The sequence below is a fragment of the Chlorocebus sabaeus genome, chromosome 23, assembly GCF_047675955.1.
Source record: "Chlorocebus sabaeus isolate Y175 chromosome 23, mChlSab1.0.hap1, whole genome shotgun sequence".
NCBI classification, from domain to species: domain Eukaryota; kingdom Metazoa; phylum Chordata; class Mammalia; order Primates; family Cercopithecidae; genus Chlorocebus; species Chlorocebus sabaeus.
The window spans coordinates 12,000,881-12,024,322 of NC_132926.1; the positions used below are offsets into that span (position 1 = coordinate 12,000,881).

Sequence of the window (23,442 nt, forward strand, 5' to 3'; positions counted from 1 at the left end):
GACAGAGCTATGGTGTGAAGTGTGTGCAGGGGAGGGCAGTTTTCAATCCAGGGTGCAGGGAGGGCTTTTCTGAGGAAGTGACTTGGAGCTGAGGTCTGAATGACAGGTTGAAGCTAGTCATGGGAAGGGTCTGAGGAGGATGGTTCCAGCGTGTGCAAAGGTCCTTAGGTAGGCATGAGTTTATTGTGTCTAAAGACCAGAAAGAAGCCAAGACGCCCAGAGAAAGGAGCGGGGTAGCAACGAATGAGCAAATGTTGGCAGGGGTCATATCATAAAAGGCCTTGAGGGCCAAGGTGGGAGGTTAGGGTTTATTCTAAGAGTGGTGGGAAGCCATTGGAGGCTTTCGAGCAGGAGAATGATATAATCTGACTTCTACTTTTAAAAGATCACTCAGGCTACTGGGTGAATGATGGATTGAGATGGAAAAGAATGGAGGCAAAGGAGCCAGAAGGAGGCTGTCACAGTGAACAGGGGAGAGACAATGGGGATTTGTCCTAAGAAAAGGAGTCCAAATCCTGTGGATCAATATCTACCCTGCCCCACCCCTACCCCCAGCCCAAAGGATTCTGCAGTTTTCTGAGTCTTCATGTGTTCTTCACTGGTTTCATCATTGCTAAAAGGCCTGAGATGTGTGGAGCCTTGGGGTGGGAGGCACCCTTTGTTCTTGGGCAGCCTTGTGTGAGTTGCCAAGGCTCAGACACACCTGAGTTCACATACGGGCTGTATTCCCTACCCTGGGGGCAGCTCACTTCATTTCCACAGGCCTCAGCATCCCTATCTATAAAATGGTAACAGTGATGCCTCCTTGTGGGGAGGATGAAATGTGACATACCAGCCCAACAGGACATGTGCAAAGTAGGCCTTCGATAAACGGCGGCTTCGTGCCTGCTCTTCGTTCCTCATCCCCTCCCTCGGTCTCCTGCTACCCTGCACTTGGGTAAGGACAGGAAACCCAACAGCATGCCTGAGAAGCTCCCTAGTAATGGAAATGTCAGCAGCAGAAGAAAAGGAGCCAGTGCTGCTTTGACGGCAGTGATGGCGATGAATGATTTATGTCCAACCTAATGGTTACATAAGCAGCTGTTACATTTTAAAATCATCATGCAAACAATATGAAACATTTATTTAAGTGGTTCTACACTATGGGGAATTTGATTTAATCAGCCTTTATTTCTGTTCTCATTAGAATGAAGTCTGGCAACTCTAGTAGACAGCACTACCTCCGTTCTGTAGCTTCCAGCTACTGAAAGCAAATATTTTTACTGAGCCACAATTAAACATTTATACAGCACCCGGCTCCCCATCTGGCCTGTGGAGGGGAGGGGTGATGCAGTGAATTCATCCAAAAATTCCACACAGAATAAAGCCAGATGCACCCCCGCATCTAACAGAATTAATAAACCATCTGAAGAGTCCATTTGAGAATGAAAAAGTTCACCGATTCATAAAATTTCTCCAAGCTGCTGTGAGCTGCAGGTAGCCAAGCTGGGGATCCTTGAGGCTGGCTTTTAATCTTTGCTCTTCTGGGCCAAGTGGAGTTTTTTTATTTTATTTTGAATTCTAAGACCATCACAACTTAGAAATCATGGGAGATGCTAAGAAGATCCTCTAAAGACAATATGACTTATTTGAAACTCCACCAGAATTTTCATGTATTATATCTCCAAATTCAGGATATGGGTTCCCTTGGGGAGGCAAATGGAGAGAGGTACACAAGGCAGGTTTTATTGTGTTGGTGATGTTTTATTTCTTACACTAGGTGGTGGTGCATGGATATCTGGTATTAGTCTTTCTATCTCTTTGTGTGTCTTAAATAGTGTATAATAAGAATTGAAAAAAAAAAAAAAACAAGAAAGAAAAAGAAAGTCACTGGGTATTGGAGTCAAAAGATCAAAAATCCAGTCTTGGCTCTGCCACTATCTCTGTGAAATTTGGACTTGCCTCTTGCCTTTTCAGTTTCCCTATCTATAAAAAGTCAGGACTAGAGCAGTGAAGGTTCTGTGAGGTTTTTGTCTGTCTGTTTGAGACAGCGTCGTGCTCTGTCGCCTAGGCTGGAGTGGAGTGGTGTGATCACAGCTCACTGCAGCCTCCACTTCCTGGGCTCAAGCAATCCTCCCACCTCAACCTCCTGAGCAGCTGGGACCACAGGCACGTGCCACCATGCCCAGCTAATTTTTGTATTTTTGGTAGAGGTAGGGTTTCGCCATGTTGCCCAGGGTAGACTCTAAGTCCTGGACTCAAGTAATCCGCCTGCCTCAGGATAACAGGTGCTCACCGTTAAATAAGTCTGGGAAATGCTACATACTCTCTGCCCTTTGGGAAAATCATAGAATGTTAAAAGTTCTGAGAAGCCTTGTGGCAAAGCGGTCTGTTTTGTTATATATCTATTAACATCATGAGGTACTAACATTCTGTAAAATAATCTCTGCGACCTGTTATTCTGGATTATGTCAAACACCCCTTTAGAGTCTAGGTTCTTTAGGGCAACAATTTTTGCCTATTAACAGAACAATCTCTAACCATCCCTGAAACATAAACTTTCCTCTAGGTTAGCCAGCTGAGCACCTTTCCTTCCTGTTCCAAGTCCCAGCTTCTTGCCCCTGGGCTCATGCTGGCCCCCTCACTGCTAAGCAACTCTTCCTGAGCCAGTCACTGAAGTTCTTGGGTATCTAGCTTTCTTTTCTTCTTGTTTCCTCATTCTAGAAGCATAAATTGTCCAGACTGTCTCTTGCTCAGTGTGACATGATAAAGTTGAAGACCAGAGAGACTGTGTGACAGAGACATAGTCACACAGCTGTGGGTGGCAGAGCTGAGACCAGAATGAAGTTCCTTTCTCACTGCCCTCAAATGCTTTGTTTTACATCCAATTTACATTCTGCCCTGTGCACATACATCCTTGATGCTGTTTTTGTCTGTTTATCTATGATGGTTTTTCATGTCTCTCTTGGGAAGACTGTATTCTCCTTAAAGGCACAAGTCACATCTGTGTTTATATAAATTCTAACAGTATTCTGAGGACAGCATGGTGCTGAGAACACTCTCAATGCCAAGTTATTGAATGTCCCAATGGATTCTTCTCCCTGCCAAGTCATTTCAGCTCCAAACGCTCCTTCCTGGAGTGATGCAGACGCATCATTTTATTCACACAAAATTGTTTTTAAAACTCCCCTTCAAATGTGGGAGTGATTCGGAAGTACAGAAAAACATTGACCCTAATCAAGTGATCTTAATCAACTATTCCCGTTGGAAAACTACATCTTGGTTCACTGAAATTCTGGAATAACCACACCCACTCAATTTGAGTGAGGAAGACACAACTTGGCAGACGCTATGGTCTCAATGTTTCTGTCCTCTCCCAAATTCATATATTGAAATCTAATCACCAAGGTGATGGTGTTGGGAGGTGGGGCCCTTGGGAAATTATTAGGTTGTGAGGCTCGAACCATCACAAATAGGTCTAGTGCCCTTAGAAAAGAGGCTGCAGAGAGCTGCCTTGTCCTAACGCCCCCATGAAGACACAGCAAGAAGATGCCGTCAGTGAACCAGAAAGCAGACTCCCACCAGACACCAACTCTTAATCATGGATTTCCCAGCCTTCAGGAATGTGAGAAATAAATTTCTGTGGTGTATAAGGTCAGCTTATGATATTTTGTTCTAGCAGCCATAATGGGCCAAGACAGAAGAAACGTTTTTATTATGAATTAAAAGAGAGACCACATGATTTCTGGGGAGAAGCCCTTCACACAACCACAGGTGAAACTGGGTGTGAAAGAAACTCCTGCTTTTTAAAGAGCTGCTTTAAACATGCCTTCTGGAAAAGAGTTACCATTTTCTGCTAAATCCTTTTGCAACCAGGAAACAAGAGTGCACCACGGCCAAGGTTTGCCGATGTCGTAAGTGACTTGAGTTTGCTCCATGGCTGTACATCTTCTCTGGGGACATCTTCAGCAACAACACCCCTCCAACCCCAAGTTCTTTCTGGGGAGCTGATCCTGAGGCCCACTGTGCTATTTTCCTAGATGCTGACACTTTCCTTCGAGGTGGTTTTTCAAGCAAGGAACGTCTGTCCACCAGATGGCAGTGTACCAAGAACCCAATCAAATGGCTCCTGCTCAGATCAGGGCTAGACCTCGCTGTCCAGCTGGCAGACCCCAGCCATACGTGGCTATTGAGTCCTTAGAGTGTGAGTAATCCGAATTGAGATATGCTGTAAGGGTAAAATACCCACTGACTTCGAAGACTGAATACAAAGAAATGGGTTTGAAGGGAGAAGAAGAAGACACAGTATTTCATGAATAACTATTTTCTATTGATTACATCTTGAATAACATTTTGCATATACAGTGAGCCTTGAACAGTGTGGGAGTTAGAAGTGTCAACCACCGGAGGCGGAGCTTGCAGTGAGCTGAGATCCGGCCACTGCACTCCAGCCTGGGCGACGGAGCGAGACTCCGTCTCAAAAAAGAAAAAAGAAAAAAAAAGAAAGAAGTGTCAACCACCATGCCATCTAAATTCTGTGTATAACCTTTGATTCCCCAGAAACTTAACTCCTAAGAGGCTACTGTTGATTGGAAGACTTACTCATTACATAAACAGTTGATTAACACATATTTTATATGTTATATACATTATATACTGTATTTTTTTTTTTTTGAGACGGAGTTTCACTCTTGTTGCCCAGGCTGGAGTGCAATGGTGCGATCTCAGCTCACTGCAATCTCCTGTCTCCCAGGTCCAAGCGATTCTCCTGCCTCAGCTTCCTGAGTTGCTGGGAATATGCTGTATTCTTACAGTAAATGAAGCTAGAGAAAAGAAAATGTTATTAAGATAGATTATAAAGAAGAGAACATATATTTGCTATTTATTAAGTGAAAGTGGAGCATCAAAAAGACCATCATCCTCTTTGTTTTCATGTAGAGTGAGCTGAGGAGGAGGTGAAAGAGGAGGGGGCTGGTCCTGCTGTCTCAGAGGTGGCAGAGGAGGGGCTGGTCCTGCTGTCTCAGGGGTGGCAGAGGAGGGGCTGGTCCTGCTGTCTCAGGGGTGGCAGAGGCTGAAGAAAAGCCATGTGTAAGTGGACCCACACAGTTCAAACCTGTGTTGTTCAAGCGTCAACTGTATTGGGTTGAATAAAATATCATAATAAAACAGATTTTACTTGATTCCTTTTTCTTTTCAATGTGGCTACGAAAAAACGCAATGTTACATATGTGGTCTCATTGTGTTTCTGTTGGCCAGAAAAGAGAGACAGTGGGCAGAGAAAGGTCGCACTGGGAAGCTGGGTAGAGCCAGCAGTCACGGTCCCATGCAAAGTGGAAAGAGCATGGTCTTTGGTAAATGACCACCTGGGCTTGAACTGCAGCTCTGTCGTTTATTTTGGACTTGTGACTTAATCACTTCAAGTGTTGGTTTCCCCAGCTGTCAGTGGGCATAAGCATGCTTCCTTCTCCCATGGATGCTGTGAGGGTCAGATGTAGGACAGCCATAAATCATGGCCTGCTCAGGCCTGCGTCCCAATGCAATTATTAGCGCACCTCCTTCAGAACTTTGTCAGTTAAAGCAATAAATTATACAGTTTCCCTGGTGAAATGAGATCACATATATTAAGCACTTGGTACACTGTAAGTGCACCATGTTATGTCTAAAATGATCACACGACTCAGAGATGGAAGATGGTGACTTTTTCTTCTATAACTCCACATAATTTCTGACTCCAAGTTCCATTTCTGGTTGAAGCGGGAAACTCAACCTAGTCATTTTCAGGTAAATGTGGTTATTTTAGAATTATATTCAAATCCAGAGTTCTATCCTCTTCCTTCTTCCATGGGTAGAGTCTACACTGGGGGATTGCTGGCTTATGCAGGTCACAGCATTGGACAGGGAGGGAATACTTGGTGTTTACTTGACTTCCCTTGGCTTCCTTCCTCCATCTCTCTGATTACTTCCTCCTCTGCTGATGGCATCAGGGTCCTGCCATGGTCCACAGCTCCTCCTCTGCTGCGGAACCTCCAAATCTCTCTGGGGTCTTGGCCTCTGCAGCCTCCTAAGGACTGACCATGTTTTTCTATTTCAGAGGTCAGCACTGGACACTGACTCTGCCTGTCCCCTCTGTCTCAGCTCTCTTCTTCCATTCACCTGGACAATGACGTTTACACTTTCGGAAGATCTGTTAGTTCGGTAACCACGTAGACTTTGCACCTGTTCTGTCCCTTGTGTTTTTGCTGAGGTTATGGGATAGAGAGACAAATAAGAAAGGTTACTGCTCTCCAGGAAAATATAGTCTTAACCAGGACACTCACTCAAATGGCACGTGAAAAATGATAGCTTCCAGAAAAGAAACGTAAATAGAGGCTATGTGACTGGGAAGGATGAACTGGTTACTTGTGGGCAAGAAAGCCAGGGTCAAGGAACTTGTAGCTGCTGCTGAGTGGTCTTGAGGGACACCTGGAAATGTGGAGGGACGGTGATCCAGCAGAGGACCCAGTGTGAGCAAAGGCTTGGAGGTGGGACGGCCTTTCTGTAGATACAATATTTCAGTTTGATTGAAGGGAAGACTGTTAGTGGTGAGGAGTGAGACAGGCTGAAAAGTACTTTTAAAGCTCTGAATGGAAGGTTGCAGAGTTTGGTTTTGATCCCATGGGCACAGTTCTGAGTAGGGGACTGGATGGGATCCGAATTGTATTTTGAGAACCTTTACCCAGAAGTCACACATAACAGACTGAGGGGGAAGCAGGGAGCCAGTGGGACCCAGTCAGGAGGACTCGAGGAGGAAGGGGCTGGAGAAATGATGAGAAAGGGTTATTTGTTTGGCTTTTTGAGACAGAGTCTCACTTTGTAGCCTAGGCTGGAGTGCAATGGTGCAGTCTCAGCTCTGCAACCTCCACCTCCTGAGTTCAAGTAGTACTCCTGTCTCAGCCTCCCCACAGCTGGAATTATAGGTGCACACGACCCTGCCCAGCTACATTTTGTATTGTTAGTAGAGATGGGGTTTCTCCATGTTGGTCAGGCTGGTCTTGAACTCCTGACTTCAAGTGATCCACCCACCTCGGCCTCCCCAAATGCTGGGATTACAGGCATGAGCCACCGCGCCTGACCACGAAGGGGTTATTTGAAAGAGACATTACTGAGGTTGATTTCAGAAGCTTTGGGCACTGATGAGATGTACAAAATTAAAGGAGGGGCAGACAAAGGTGATTTTCAGGTTTGGAGTGGGTGGAAAGTCAAAGAGTGGTGCTCACGGAAGACAGAATTTAGCTTTGGCAGCACAAAGTCAGACTCCTGTGGTGGGCATCAGGAGGCTTATAAGCTGCCTGGTTGTCCAAAAGAAGATGTCTAGTGGGCAAGACTGGGTATGAGGAGAGAAGGGCAAGGTGGACAGGTGAATTGGAGAGTCATTTTATTTCAGGAAATTAGGACTTAGGAAAAGAAGAGACAGCAAGTGTATTCGTCTTACAGAATACAGGTAAGTGTATTCGTCAGATCCTCAACAGGAAGCAGATGCTACTCTACCTTCAGCTGATTTAAGGAGAGTTCATTCTCAAAAGGACTCATGATCAAGGTGTCAGTGGAGTGTAGAGAAAACACCAGAGGGCATTTAGAACCAGGGCCAGGGCAGCAGAGCTTTTACTATCTCTATACCTGGAAAAAAACACAGGGAGTGGGGAGTTTACCAGAACCCAGATGACAAGAGGGTTTTGCAGAGTCAGATGCTTTGGGAGGGGCAGTGACTTCTGCCAAGGTGGCCTCACACAGAAGGGTCCAGGTGAATACAGACCCCATCTCCCATTGGCAGAGAGTGGAGCATTTGGGACAAATGGAAGGTTCCAGCAAAGCAGCCATAGCCTCTACTCTCAGGGAGGAAGAGGCTCACTAATTCCCCAGGAGAGAAAGATTTCTGGCTGCTTATTCTTTTATTCAATAACTTTTATTGAGTTTCTTTCTTATTATAAATGTAGTACATGTTCATTGTAGAGAAATTAGACACTATAGACACGTGAAAATAAGAAATTAAAAGTCAATGGAAATCCCAGTCCTCAGACAAAATGACTGCTTACAAAAATGTGATTATTCTGGACTTTTCTGTTAAAATACATAATTTAGATATCTTTTTATGTTGGTACATACAAACAGATATCATTTTGAACAGCTACTTTTATATGGAGGCATCACTGTTTATTTAAATAAGCCCTCTTAGTGGAGATTCTCATTGAGTTCCACATACTAAATAATACTGCATCCTTCTAGCTAAATACTTTACCTCCTTAGGCTTAGTTCCTAGTGGTGGAATTGCTGGGTCAAAAGATATACTCAATTAAAAAGATATGGCACCATATTCTAGCATTAATTTTAAAAAGAGGATACTATTTAAGGGTTAATGGGTGGATTTCTTTGTTAAACCTATTTTAGAAATTTTAGTGAATCTGGGAAAATTACTAGACTTCACTGCCTTACTTTCCCCATCTGTAAAATGGGGATGATAATAAAAGTATGCACCTTACAGGATTGTTGTTAGGATTAACTCATTTCCTGTTTGCCCCAAGAAATGAGTGCTGACAGTGAGCTGCACTTTTTTTTTTTTTTTCTAGACAGGAAATGGGTAAAACGAATTATGGTAAGTATTAAAAAAAATTAGCTGTTACTATTGCCAAATGTCTTCTTACACCGGAGATACTGAGTGGCTTGATCTCCATTTTAAAGGCAGAAATGTAGCTTTTTCGTAAAGACCTTCAACACCAGCTCTGTCATAGCATTGAGGCAGAAGGGAAGTCCCCTGTGACAAGGCTGAGTTAGCAAACCCCTGACCTCCAGCATGGTTTGACCAGGAATGACGAGTCTCTTCAATGATCATTCCTCCTCATCACTTCTTTAAACTGACTTCCGGGAGGAGGCGGAAGTCGAGGATCCAGGCCTTCCTGCCTGGGCCTGGAGTTTGTGGTTCTGGATTGAGAGCCTGCCCATGAGGACTAGAGGGGTGGCTGAGCGCTGAGCTGCCCTAGTAGTGTTGCTTCCTTGATGGGACGACTCTCTCCCACCCTGAGATATGACTTGGGGCCACGTCAGCTCTGGCTTCTGCCTCAGGAGTTCGGACCAGATTTAGGAATCCTCCCCAGCCTTCCCAGAGTGAGGCTGGGCGACAAGGAGAGAGGAGTGTGAGAGTGGGCCAGGGGTGGACCTTGGGACATCTGGGAGGTTTCCAGAGGGCTTCTTGTCACTCCTGGAACTGAGTTTGCACTCCTCGCTGTGGCCTTCTGACTAGCTCTTCTGGCTCTTGGAGCACCCTTCTTCAATCCCGCTCTCTCTCCTCTCCAGCAGCCTTCCACAAGGCAAGCCTGTTCCTACCTGAGAGCTGTGCAATGGCTGTGCCCTCTGTCTGGAGTGCTCTTCCTCAGCACTTCCCAGGGCTGGCAATTTCATGGCATGGAGACATCACCTCCACAGGGAGGCTCCCCTAGTCACCTGGTCCTCACCTTCATCCGCTGGAGAACCTATTGAGTGCCAGGCACTTCTGGGCCCCAGGGATAGAGAGAGAATCAAGACACAAAAAACTCCTTGTGGAGCTCACAGCCCAGTGGAGAGGAGCAGACAACAAATGAAGGAGACACCAGGGAATGATCAGAGAGCCCCTTCGAGACACGAGCCTGGAGGGTCGATAGGATGGCGGGCCCGAAACTGGTCTGGACCATGAAGTCAGAAGGCTTGTTGCGTACTTGATGTTCCTTCTGAAACTGTTCAGAAAGAAGGAACCAGCCATGTTCCCTGGGGAGGCTAAGCAGTGGTTCTCACCTGGGCAGTGTGTTTTGAGACGTTTTTGGTTGTCACGGCTGGGGTTGGGGGGTGCCTCTGGTATCCAGTGGATAGAGGCCAGGGATAATGCTAAATGTCACAGTACACAGGACAGTCCCCCACAGCAAAGAATTATCCCGTCCAAAATGTCAGTAGTGCCGTTGTAGAAAGTCCTGGGCTGTAGGATTAGGGATCCAAGGATAGGAACACACTGAGAGAAATGTGAGGGAGAGGCAGACGGCAAACACAAACACAAAAGCAGGAAGAAATCAGCAGGCAAGCCTCTCCCCGGTTTCCTCCATCAGCCCCATCCCCCCACTCAGAAACAATGAGACAATATCCTCGTGGGTTATCCCGACTGATTATCACGGTGTCTACTCAGAGAAAAAGAGAGAAGAATATGTATAACAGGAGATAAAATACTACACTTAAACTTAGCTAAGGTAACAGCATTTATGAATCATGAAAAGTTATGCAGAAACTGAGTTCATCATTAAAAATTCATTCAACAAATATTTGCTGAGTACCTACTATGTGCTGGGCATTGGAAGCCTTCCCAACACCTGGAAGAATCTCCTCCCCATCTCTACAGCTCCCCTTTCGCATAACACATAGAAACAAGAAGCCACAGAGTGGGAAAAGCCCAGGTAGATTCAGCACATTTATTTATACTCCAAAGAATACTCATTCAATTTTCAGTTGAAAAGCTGAAGTAGATTTTGATAGAGAAAGGATAGCAAGTAATGATTTCCTTCTTTCAAACACACACACACATTTTGTAAGTTCCTGAAACCAGGATTCATTCAACAATCAACATCTAGCATTAATAGAATGATAAAAGAAAAACTTCAGCAGAATTAAATTTGAAAGAGTTTAATTGAGCAATGAATGATTTCGAATTGGGCAGCCTCATGAGCCAGGGTAGACTCAGAGACTCCAGTGCAGCCATGTGGTGGGAAAAGATTTATGGACAGAAAAAGGAAACTGATGCACAAAAACAGAAGTGAGGTACAGAAACAGCTGGGTTGGTTATAGCTCAGCATTTGCCTTATTTGAATATGGTTCTAACAGTTGGCCACATTTGATTGGCCAAAACTCCTTGATTGGCACAAGTGTAGGCTACAGTCTGTTTACATCTCTACTTGTTATAGTTCACAATGTGCAGAGAAATCTTTAGGCTGACCTTAACATATGTAAGGAGGCAGCTTTAGGTTAAACTTGATTTAACAATAGACTTTTTCCCAAAAAGCTTCATCAGGTTGATTGCGTGTCTCACAGCAGAGGGTATCTTAGATATAAGGAAAAGTATTAGATATGACATACAGACCATAGTTTCTTCTCCCTTGCCTGAGGCAGACATTGCTAACTGATTGCAGCACTCTTGATTGGATTTACAGAATTCTGGAGCCAGTCTCAGAGTTATTCCCAAGGCAGGGCTACTGACAGTCAATGCCCATTAATCTTAGTTGCTGTGAGGATGAGACATATCTGCCTTCTACATTGACTGTCACCTTAGGTCACTTCTTTCCCATCTTCAACTTGTGCTGCCTTTTTTTTTTTTTTTTTTTTAACTTCCACTCAGGAATGGTAGCAGATACAGTTGGACAAGACTATGGGAACATGCAGGATCCATAAATAGTTGTGGTTTGTTGATTTCCCCATGTAGGAGAGAGGTGAGTGGGTTCTGAGTCAGTCAATGGCTCCTTCTCACTGTGACAAGGGGAGGCTTGGCTGGTGGAGGAAACCAGTCTGTGCTGAGAGGGAGACCCTGACCTCATTCCATGTGGCAGACCAGGAAGCCAAGGACACAGTCAGGAGACCATTTTTACATATTTATGTATAAAAGTCATGTCCAACGTGTGATGCTTTTCAGCTTCCAAAAATCTCTCACCACGCTTAATTCCTCAGCCTTCACAGCAGTCTGTGACAGTTACTAGTACCATCCCCATCTTACAGATGAAGAAACTGAAGCTCAGAGAAGTGCAAGGCCACACCCAGGAGAGAGAGATGGCTAGATATTTGGGATTTGAGTCCACCTCTTCTGACTCAAGACCTAGAGTTCTTTCTAGTACCACACAGCTGCAACATTTGCACTGTGACATTTTAATTTTGCATAGCTATGTTTAGAAAGGTGTCATTATGACAAAAAATGAGCCCATTGAGTGCCAAGGCCAGGCGTGATGAGTTTGAAAGTGTCCACTGCAGCTGTGCCTCCTGGCCCCAGCCAGAGGGCCCTGAGAGACCCAGGCCAGACTTCATCTACCAAGACCCCGCAGTCCTCTGTGATGCAGGTTGGCACAGGAGCCAAGGACCTGCCCTGGTCTGCTCTCTGGTGCTCAAGCTAATGTCCTGTGTAGGCCACACACTCACGGATTTGCCCACCATCATTCCTTCCTTCCTCCCTTCTTTCATTCACTCATTCGACAGATCTTCACTGAGCACTTACTATGCCAAGCACTGCTTTAGCACTGAGGATACAGCCTGTGTGCAAAACAGACAACAGTCGCCACTGCCATTTCCATTCCAGAGGGATAGAAGATACACAGATAAAATGAAGAGTTGTCAGATAGTCACGGGGCTGGGTGCCTGGGGCAGCAGGTGTGTGGTGTAAACAAGGGGCTGGGGGTATGGAAGAAAACTTGAATAGGGTGATCAGGGAAGGTCTTGCTGAGAAGGGGGCTTTTCGGCAAAGAAAAGGATTGAGCCATGCAACTGGACAGGGAAAAGCATTTCAGGCAGAGGGAACATCTGGTGCAGAGGCCCTGAGGTGAGAGCCAGCAGAGAAAAAGCAAGCTCCCTCACTGTGCACTGCACCCCTGGAGGAAGCTGCATTCTAGTTTTCTCCATCTAAGACAGCACTGCAAGGACCTCCAGGAGGCATTTTGCTGGTTTTGTTTCTTCACATTTGTTCCGCAATCTAGGGGCAAATGTCCAGAAGTCACATTTCTGGATGAAAGGGTTTGCACATTTTAAATAGCAGGAGTCACTTCCTGAAACCCTCTCCTATAGCATTTTTCCTCTTTCCCCCTTGGAGGGCCAGATCGATCTCCCCAAATCGTTTACCTCTTGCTACTTGAATGTCCAGAGGCCTCAATGGCTGCCTCCTGCCTGCAGGAAAAAAGCTAACATGTTGGACTCACATTCAAGGCTTCCTCCTTCTGTCCCCCAAGGCTTCTCCCATTTTTTCTCCTGCTTTTCCCCTATAGACTCTACTTGCTTCTCCCACAGATGTGCCTGCAGGACCTGAAAAAAAGGAAAGTCAAGAAAGCTCATCTACCTGGTGGGGCCACAAGTCAACTAAACTGTATTGGTGGGCTGGTTAGAGGCTCAGTGGTCACACATCCCTGCAACCCCCAGTCCCTTTGTTATGCCTCATCTCTCAACCATTTGTCCTTTCTTTTCATTGGGTCCAACGTTTATTCATTCAGCCAGCAGGTACCATCACCTGCTATGGGCAGGCCCTCTGCTAAGCATGAGGAAACTTGTACTGCCAAACACTAGGCCCCAGCCCTAAAGTGCACCCTTTCTGGAATCTTCCATAACCCCTCCAACCTCTCCCTCTCCATCTACCCTGGGAGCCTTCCTTGACCAACCCAGAGCCCTGACTGCCCCCTCCTCTGACCTCCATGGCACCTACCCTCTGACTTTTATTTGATGCTCGGCACTGGTTTATTGACACTGTTACTTATTATCTTCTAAATAAATCTGTATTTCATCTCTCCAAGTAGACCGAAGCTAGGAGAGGGCAGAGAATACATCTTATATTAAGTGTCTGCAACCCTCTCTGCACCTAGAAGATTGTCTGGCACCTTGGAGTTGCTTATTAAATATAGATTTGTTGGGGATATAATCATGTCTCAATTCTGCTCAAAAAAGAAAAAAAATGTTGATAAAATCCAAATTCCTTAGTGTAGCATTTAAGGCCTTTCTTTTAGGATTCCACTAGACCTCACCACCTCCAAGAAGCCTTCCAGGTTGACACAGAGCCACCGCCATACACATGTGCACACATGTGCATATGTAATCTCTCTCTCTCTCTCTCTCTCTCTGTCCCCTGGCTGTCCTCTGTCAGAATATTTGTCTGCTCAGTGGATGAGAATTTGGTCTTTGAAGGTACGAACCCCTGGGTTTGAACCATGACTCTGCCACATATTGGCTGTGTGGCAGTCCCCTCACATCTTTGAGACTCAGCTTCCTCACCTGTAAAATGGGCATCATAATGACATTTGACCCCTAGCAGGGATAGAGGAGGTACCATGAGGTAGAAGTGAGCAAATGCTCCCAAGGAGCTCTAGCACCCCGCCAGGTCCATGCAAGGCTGCGATCAATTAGCATCGCTTGGATGTAATCGTCTTGGCCACATGATATGTCTGGGTGCTCCTTGAGGGCAACATAGAGCTGGCTCTGCTTCCCTCTAAACCTCCAGTATCTGGGAGGGTGTGCAACAGGGAAGGTGCTAAAATCACATTCACTGGGTGGGTGACCATCTATATTCACTTTGATAGAAAATCTGACAAATACAATCATCTCTCATCCCAGAATAGCCCTGAAGCCCACTGGGGGGGCATGGCTAGCAGTAAGAAGGCAGGACTCTGGAGTTGCACCTGCCTCTGTGTGGGGCCCTGTTCCACCATCCTCCCAGGCATCTTTGTGCACCTGCACTGAGCCAACCTCAAAATTCTTCTGACAGATTCACTGAGATTCATTCAGACACCACTAATTTCTTCCGATTTATCCTGATCCAAGTAATTTATAAATTTTCCCATTATAATTTAATTTTCTCCCTTCCTCCCAAACCAGAGCACATTGCCCACAGAGACATGGGCCATTGTTTATATTTATAGCTTCCTTATTAATCCTGCCCTGACCTCCGGCACAGAGCCCAGCCTGGGGGAGCAACTTCAGTTCCCTTTCCACAGGGCCTATTTAAAATGCCTTTCTTTTAATTGGTCCAAAACAGAAGATGAGCTTAAAAAGAAAAAAAAGCCAGCTTTCCTATTCCATTTCAGGGTGCAAGAAGAACATGCAGGTGCACCTGCACTGTGTCTGCGATCCCATGTGTGGGGGACCCAGGTGCACCAATACTGTCTGTGATCCCCTGCCTGGGGGATCCAGGAGGCCCTGCACAGGGAAGGCTGACGAGACGGGATGGCTGGCAGGGGTTCATGGCACTCTGATGGCTTTGCCCAGGATTCCTGATAGTTACACTGGATCTAAAAACAAAATCATATAAAGCTAGAAAACACTACGGATTCAAATTTGGCCTTTAGCAAAACAGGCACTTAAAAATGCCGGTCAGATGCTAACAGCTAACCTCTTAGATACCTGCTACTTGTTTTTGAGTATTTACCAGGCTTTCGGCACTGATCTAAGTTCTTTCTAGGTATTAACCTCTTGGATCCTCATGACAACCCAGATGAGAAATGCGTTGTGTTACCCTTTTGACAGGTAAAGGCATTGAGGCACACTGAGGGTATGCACCTCAACCACATTCCTGAGCTCTAAGCAGCACACAGGGCCAGGCCTCGCCCATGTGAATACTTTGTAGAACTGGCATAAGACACCCTGCTGTCGGTGGAGTTCCAGGGACCATGGCTTAGTAGAGGGGCACGGGCTGGGCCCCCCTTGTCTTCTTGGCCTGGAGCTCTGGAACAGGGCATAACCCACCCAACCTTACATGGTGATCCTGGTGGCAGGGGTAGGTTGGAACCGAGACCACCTCAAGAGCCTGTGCGTGTCACTACTGCACAACCCTGCCTCTGTGAACTTTCTCACGGGGTACTGTGTGTCCCCAAGTTACAAGAGCAAAGCCATGGGACAGAGAAGTCACTTGATCTTGTTGACTTGCTAAGAGCAGATGGACAGGTGAGTTCACACACGCATTGCACACATTGTGACCCCAGGTCTAATCCCTGAGGGCAACTTTTTGAGGTCTCAAGACCCTGAAGGCAGGTGGTCCTGGGGGGAGTGTCCTGATGGATTTTTGTAAATTAAGAACCCACTCCCAGCCAAGGAAGACAGTGGTGACACAGCCAAGTTTGAGATTTCAACTTCAGGAGATGGCATGAAGGCAGAGGAATGGCACAGTCTTGAGCATCAGCCAGACCAGTGTTCACATCCCCGATCTGCTTCTTAGGTCTGTGTGATGTGAGCTCAGGCAGAGTCTGGAGAGGAACAGTCACTGATTGTTGAGTCCCTAGAATAGAGCCTCTCCGCCTACTGCCCCTCCCACCTCTACAGCTTCCAGGGCGGCTCACCGGCAAACCGCACCTGCTTGCCCGCTTTGCAGTGCCTGGGCAGTGTGTGCTATTGATGACACCCTTAGAGCCCAGGTGTTCCAGGACTGAAACGTTTCCAGAGCAGCCTGACTTTCCCTCTAGCACCTTTCCTTCTTCTTTCAAATACTCACGCAAAAAGACCCACCTCCTGACTGAGCCTTTGCTCTGCTGCTCTTTTTCTGTGCCTTCTTTTTTCTTTTCAACTAAGGTTTTGTTGTTGTTGTTGTTGTTTGACAAGGGCTGCAGTGACAGCAGAGAAAGCATTCTTCAAGAAGCCAGGGGGCATTCAAAATACAATTTTTCCTTTATGCCAATAAGAAATACCAAATACCCCAAACCAAACAACCACCTTCACCCCACCCAAACTATGCCAATTACTTTCTCTCATCACCCGAGTAGGACAGGAATGCATTTGGAATTTGACCATTTCCCCTCTGTCTGAGACATGGAAAACGGCTAGGGACAAGTGTGCTTCTGCGAGGTGTTTTCCACATTCATAGTTTGGGGTGCAGGATGATTCTGCTCACGGTCTCGGAAATCACAGACACCTGGTTCCTATTAAATTACATGACAATGAGCTCATTCATTCAGCCTGTGGTGAAAGCAGATTACAGACCAGGATCTGGCTGAACCCTGGAGATTCCCTGGGGATTAACAGCTTGCATTCAAGCAACTGGTCTCCCTCCAATGGCCCTGCTCTATCTAACTGAGACTGTCACGAGCCAAGAACTCTTCCATAAACAGTTCTCTGCCAGTCAATAATTTGAATCTCCTTCTGTCATCTAGTAACCATCTTTTATCTAACAATTCCTTCCTCCAATTAATGCCATCCACCATTGACCACTGGGGGATTTCAAGATAACATTAACAGGCAAATGACAACAGCTAGCATTTGAATTTTATCTCATGAGCAACTGTAAATGACCCACTCATATTACCTCCCTTAATCTATTCTAGAAGCTAAAAACTATTATCCTGCCCATGTTACAGGTGGGAAAATTGAGGTTGAGAGAGATGAAGCTATTTGCCTTAAGTCACACAGCAAAGTAAGCTGTGCTTCAACAAAGCCCATGCTTTTTGAGGGACACCCCTAAACCTAAGATGCCACCATAGTTGAAGGTCATTGTCACTACCCTACTGAAGATGAGGTGGTGTTTTGATCAAATAGTACAATTTACACCCATAAATCCTCTATGACACGTTTGGAACCTGAGCAGGAATGTGACACATTTTCAGATTGGGCACTTGTTCTATCAGCGATGTCCAAGTTTGCCCTGCCCTCAGGAAGCGTGTTGGGTAGATGAGAAGTCAAGACTAGCAAATGTAAAATGACGACAGAAGCAACACAAGGCAGATCCTAAAATGTGTTCTGAAATGTATAAATACTGTAGGGCAATGCTTTTCAAAGTGCATTCTATAGAAATACAGTTCCCTGTAGTGTTAATATGTCTTTAAAAATATTCAACAGTCACAAATATAATGATAGTCCTTGTGTTCAAGGATTGGGATTGTTGGTAAAATTTTAAACCTCCCTATCTTTACATAGCATTAGAAAAGATTTTTTTGTTTGGTTATACTTCTGGATAGAAGGAAATAAAAGTATCAGCCAAGGCAGATAGTACCCTTACCTTTCTAAATTCCTGCCCGTCTTTAGATCTATAAATGTTTCTCCCATTCCCAGCAGCTGCACCCACCTTAGTTGTGGGAAAGCACCTGCAATCCTTGTCTTTCTTGTTACACAACACGATGGGGCACAGACCCAGCCCTGGAGTCCTTAACCATGGCATGCTTAACCAGGGCAGCTTCCCCCACTAGCAGCAGCAGCCGTCACTCTTAACTGGTCCATGGTTAGCTGGTCCGTGGTGTGGACAGGCAAGGGTTGCTGCCCACCATGCGCACCACAGACCCTAGGCTGCTTCCCAGTGTCAGTTCCTCAAAATCACCCCCAAGGTTCCATGCTCCTCTGAGGACTCCATCAGCTGAGGATTTCATAGGCTGAGTATCTTGCAAGCAAGAGAGTAGTATGGACTTCTTGGTCTTGAAAAGCTGCTGAATGGTGCTGGGTTGAATCTGAGTAAGCTGATGGCCCCACATCACTTGGGGTTTTTATTTGTGGTCTCCAGCTTTGGAATCTTCTGTTGATGCTCATGGCACAGATTTGGGCCCATGGCCTTGCCTCCTGCCTGGCCTCCTGCCTGGCCTTGGACCTCATGAATGCGGAAGGCCTGGGGTTCTCCAAGCTCTAGGCAGGAAGCAGATCCCTCTCTGTGCAAAGATCCTCCAGGCCTTGGAATGAGGAAGGAACCTAAGAAGGAGAGGGCATGAACTTTCTGGGGCCGACATAGGAAGAAGAGAGGGATGTTGATGTCGGAGGAGAAAGAAACAGCTTCCCTGGATATGAGGGCCAGCTTACTGGCCCCTGCTGAAGGTCTTCCAGGCCATGCAGCCTTGAACAGGCCACTCACCTCTTGTGCCTGAGCCACTTTTTAAATGCAATAGGTGTAATTATTGCTACCTGCCATTTCTTGTCAAAATCCTTACAATAACCCTGTATGGGTTATTATGTCCATTTTAGAAATGGGAAAACCAAGGCACGGAGTGGTTAAGTAACTTGGCCACATTTACATGACCAGTAATGGGTAGGTGATTTGAGGCTGAGTGTGTTGAACTCCAGAGCCCTTGCCCTCAAATGCTATACACATAGGCTCTCCAACTTACTCCTCCTTTATTTGCTCAAGGGGCCAGTCCTCTTTTAACTTCTAGACCCACGGATCTGTGATTTTCCATAAACATACCCCCAATCTCTCGTCCACCAACTCACTGCTCATGGTGATCCCAATTTCCCTTATATCAGAGCCAAATATTTTTAGAAAATCTTCAATGAAGCTTGTTCTCCAGGAGGAAAACATAGTAACCATATATGCAATTATTTATCAGTTAGCTGGTGTTTTAGACAAACAAGGAACTGAGGAAGTAAAAGAGGAGACATGAGTTTTGAGGAAGTGGAAGAAGTGTCTGGTTGAAAGGTCAAGCCCAGGGGAAACAGGGAAGGAAGAGGTATTCTAGCCCCTAGTCTCTAACTGGATGTGGTACAAATCTTGGTATTGCCAATCACATGAGGTTTCCATGAGAATCACATGGAAACATGGTTGAGCAGGGGCTGGTAACACAGCTGTGGAAGGAGACTGTGAGAGTGAGCCTGGGATGGGAGCTCATTTGTGATACCACCTGCTCCCCAGCTCAGGGTACAGGTGTTACCATCACTGGTCCAGAAGACTTCTCATCCAGTCTCGCATGGACAAGAAGATCGCAGGGACCTGAACCAATTGTTATGTACCACAGAATTGACTGTCAGAGAACAATGACCACAGACACTAATACTTTTGCCCAAGGAAGGGTCTGCCCAGTTGTGCCTCATTCCAGCTCCCTGGCATGAGGCACCAGGAAAGCAAAATGAATCAAGGGAAGCCAGGAGGCCCTGCAAGGATACTCGAGTCCAGGCTGCTGCTGAAAATCCCTCTTCTTAGCTGGGCGCAGTGGATCAGGCCGATAATCCCAGCACTTTAGGAGGCCAAGGTGAGCGGATCACCTGAGGTCAAGAATTCGAGACCAGCCTGGCTAACCTGGCAAAACCTTGTCTCTACTAAAAAATTAAAATATACTAATAATTAGCTGGGCATGGTGGTGGGTGCCTGTAGTCCCAGCTACTTGGGAGGCTGGGGCAGGAGAATCGCTTGAGCCCTGGAGGCGGAGGTTACAGTAAGCCGAGATTGCACCACTGCACTTCAGCCTAGGCAACAGAGCAAGACTTCATCTCAAAAAAAGAAAGAAAGAAAGAAAGAAAGAAAGAAAGAAAGAAAGAAAGAAAGAAAGAAAGAGAAAGAAAAAAGAAAATCCCTTTTCTCTCTGTGGCTGGTAATTTTGCAGGGCAATTTGGCCTTAATGTATTATTAAATCTATATTTATTTTCATTTATTAGAATATCAAAAACCTTTTATGCCTTATTGACTCCCCTTCTGGGAGTCTATCCCAAGGAAACAATCAAAATTACAGAAATACCTGTCTATTCCATGCAGCTTTATTTATGTGCGGGAGAACTGGAAGTCATCTTTATGTTTAATAATTGGGAGATGTCTAAGTAAACTGTAGTCTATCTACTATCTAAATAATATCACGAATCCTTTGTATTAATAAGGAAAAAATTATAATACAATAATAAATTTTAAAATGGAAAGGTAAAAATCTTCACACAGTCCTGATAGATTGCAAAAATGGCCACAATATTTTGTAGTTCCTCCATCAAGAAATAATCTTTCTTTACCCTTGAGTCTGGGCTAGCCTCATGATCTGCTTGGACCAATCAAATGCCTGTAAGTGACAGTGCAAGTTTCAAGCTTGGACCTTGAGAGGACTTGCAGCTTCTGCTTCCCCTCCTGCTTCTGCATCTTGTCACTATGAGAACAGACTCGTCTAGCCTTCTGAAAAACACATAGCACAGTCACTAGCCTGTCATCTATGAGACCCCAGCAACCACCCGACACAAGGAGTCCCCTGGGGCCCACTGACTGCAAGTACATGAGTGAGCCTAGCTGAGACCAGCCTAGCCCAGCCCAGAAGAACCACTCAGGAGAATCATGAGCCTTTGGTGCCACTGCATTTTGAGGTGGTTTGTTACACAGCAATGGATAACCGATACACCAGTCTGTGATGATAACTATGTACAGAAAAACCATGTAAAAAGGGGAAAAAAAATCTGGGAAAAAAATTTATAAATACACATAGTACATTTATTAAATGGTAGAATTATAGATGATTTTTTATTAGTTTCAAATTTTTAAGACTGTGCTTAAGCTATTTACAATGAAAAATAAATGCACATTTTAAAAACTAAAACCTGAAGCTTAATTTTCCTCTCTGGCAAGTTCTAATTCAAATGTCTCTGGCAAGTGTGTGTCCAGAGTTAGGACCTCATTATAATATCCTGCCTCCTGCCCACAAGAGATGCGGGAGGAAACTTAAGCCATGTCCTCCAGTGCAGGACCAAGACAGTGGTTTGTGGAGGGCGGTCCTCAGTCCCACTCTGCTTCTTCCCCACAGGCTCTGAAGTGGGAAGCTTAGGAGCTGTTTTCTGCTACAATATGCATCTCTCCTCTGTGAATCCCTCTGGCATGCAGTGCAGGTGGCTGCACGCCAGGAGTCACTCTTTAATTGCTTCACTGTGTTCAAAGAACTCCTCAACCAAAGCCGGAGTAGTAGGATGAATCTAGCATTTGGATTGTAAAGGCCTGAACTCAAACTATGGCTCGATTCTTCCTGGCTTCTACATTCATTTCTTGGGTGCCTGCTATGCATTAGGGCCTGAGCTATGCCTGGACCTTCAGAGATAAGCTGGCCACGGCCTCTATCCCAGAGGAGCACTTAGCCTTGGGAAGGGGACCTATACACTCAAAAGCCAGTTTCCTCCAAAGTTAGGATGGCCACTTCATTGACTCAAACTAGGACACATTTGAGAGTAAAAGGAGATGACAGGGGTAAATAGAGCCTGTCCATGGCTGATGGGGACCTGCGGTCATGCTACCCATAGCCCATCTCTCTGTATGGGGTCATAGTCAAGACCTACAGTCTAGCACACAAAAGAAATTAAAACAAATTCAGAAGAAAGTCACTGCTTTTCCATAAACACGTAAAAGAGGACCACGTTAATAATTCTCAGTTATGTTTCTCATATTTTTCCTCTGCTCTTGAATCTTCCCTAAATGAATCTGCTCCAAAATCCCTTACATATCAAACCAGGGAAACTTTTCTAGGACATCTGGCCCACGTGGAGTTTCTTTCTGTCTTTCTGCCACTCCCTCCCTTTCTGGCTCTTATCTCTGGTACTTCTCTGCCTCCTGCTTTCCAGCTCTAGCTCTCTCTACCCATTCTCCAAAAGGATAGATGAGAGAGGGAGGAGGACTGAGAGCCAAAGTACAATTTGGGAGGGGGGGTAAATCAATCTTATCAATCATGTTCCTGGCACACATATAGATAAATCATATAGTAGGTTAAATCCAATGATGGAACAGGCCTACATGAAGGAGGGGCACCTAATTCAACATCCCTTAATAAATAATAATTGAACTGTGACTTAAATGCTCTGTGACAGTCAAATCACCTAACTTTCCTGAGCCTCAAATTTCTTTTCTGAAAAATGAGCAAAATAATGAATTACATGAATAAAGAATAAGTGAATGAATGACACTGGCAGCCATGGCCAGCTGACCAAAAATGTGTGGTGCTTTCCCCCTACCCCCATCCCAAGAGTGTGATATTCATGCTGAGAAGTCACTGAGCCTTCAGGGGCTACATTTCCCAGACTCCCTTGCAGGTGGGCAGACCACATGACTCGTCCTCACCAATGGGATGTGGGGATCAGTAATGTATGTCACTTTCAGGCCAGTGTGTCTGTGTATCAGATGTTCAATGACTCACACGCTCTTTCTGCCTCTCCTGCTCCCAGTCCACCTGCTGGATAACTCCAGGGGGACCTCAAGGCCACAGGATGGTGCAGCCACAGATGGAAGGAGCCTGGTTCTCCCAGCAACCACCTAGAGGAGAGCTTCCCAAGCAGGAACATTCATACTGGACTTCCCACGAGTGAGAAATTCACTGTTACTGTATAACGCCGTTAAAACCTTGGGGCGGTTGCAGCAGTGAGTCCACCGTGGTTAATTCACCTCCCTCTCAGAGTTGTTACATGGATTGAATAAGATGAGTATAGTGGCTTGAATGGTGCCCCCACAAAAGATATGTCCATGTCCAAATTTCTGATACCTTGAATATGATCTTATTAGGAAAAAGAGAGTCTTTGTAGACATTATTAAACAAAGAATCTTGAGATCATCTTGGATTACCTGGGTGGGCCCTAAATCTAACAGTAAATATCTTTATCAGAGACAGGAGAGAAGAAGCCACTGTCAGAGCAGGAGAAGGCCACGTGAAGACAGAGGCAGAGCCTGGAGTGCTACTCCCCTTATAGCCTTTGGAGGGAGCATGGGCCTGCTGACAGCTTAATTTTGAACTTCTGGCCTCCAGACTTGTGAGGGAATATGTTTCTGTTGCTTTAAACTACCCACCCAGTTTGTAGTGATTCGGGTCACAGCAACTCTACAAAAGTACTGTGGTGAGGCATGTGCCGGGCCCAGGGCAGGGCCTGGCATGAAGAAGACACTCAGTAAATTAAGAAATTATGAGGTGTTTGTTTGTTTGTTTGTTTTAGACAGAGTCTCACTGTCACTCAAGCTAAAGTGCAGTGGCGAAATCACGGCTTACTGCAGCCTTGACTTCCTGGGATCAGGCATCCTCCCACCTCAGCCCCTCAAGTAGCTGGGACCAAAGGCATGCG

At 45.6% G+C, this 23,442-nt stretch overlaps 1 long non-coding RNA gene across 1 annotated transcript in view; it reads right to left on the reverse strand.

Annotated features, from left to right (window-relative positions):
- Window positions 1-2,171: 2,171 nt before the first annotated feature.
- LOC140709956 (uncharacterized) overlaps window positions 2,172-23,442 on the reverse strand; it is a 33,229-nt gene continuing 11,958 nt past the window's right edge. The window contains exons 2-3 of the long non-coding RNA XR_012090785.1: window positions 4,582-4,802; window positions 2,172-3,113 (exon numbers count right to left, since the gene is read on the reverse strand). This is a non-coding gene — a long non-coding RNA (uncharacterized lncRNA). The remainder of the gene's footprint in view (window positions 3,114-4,581; window positions 4,803-23,442) is intronic.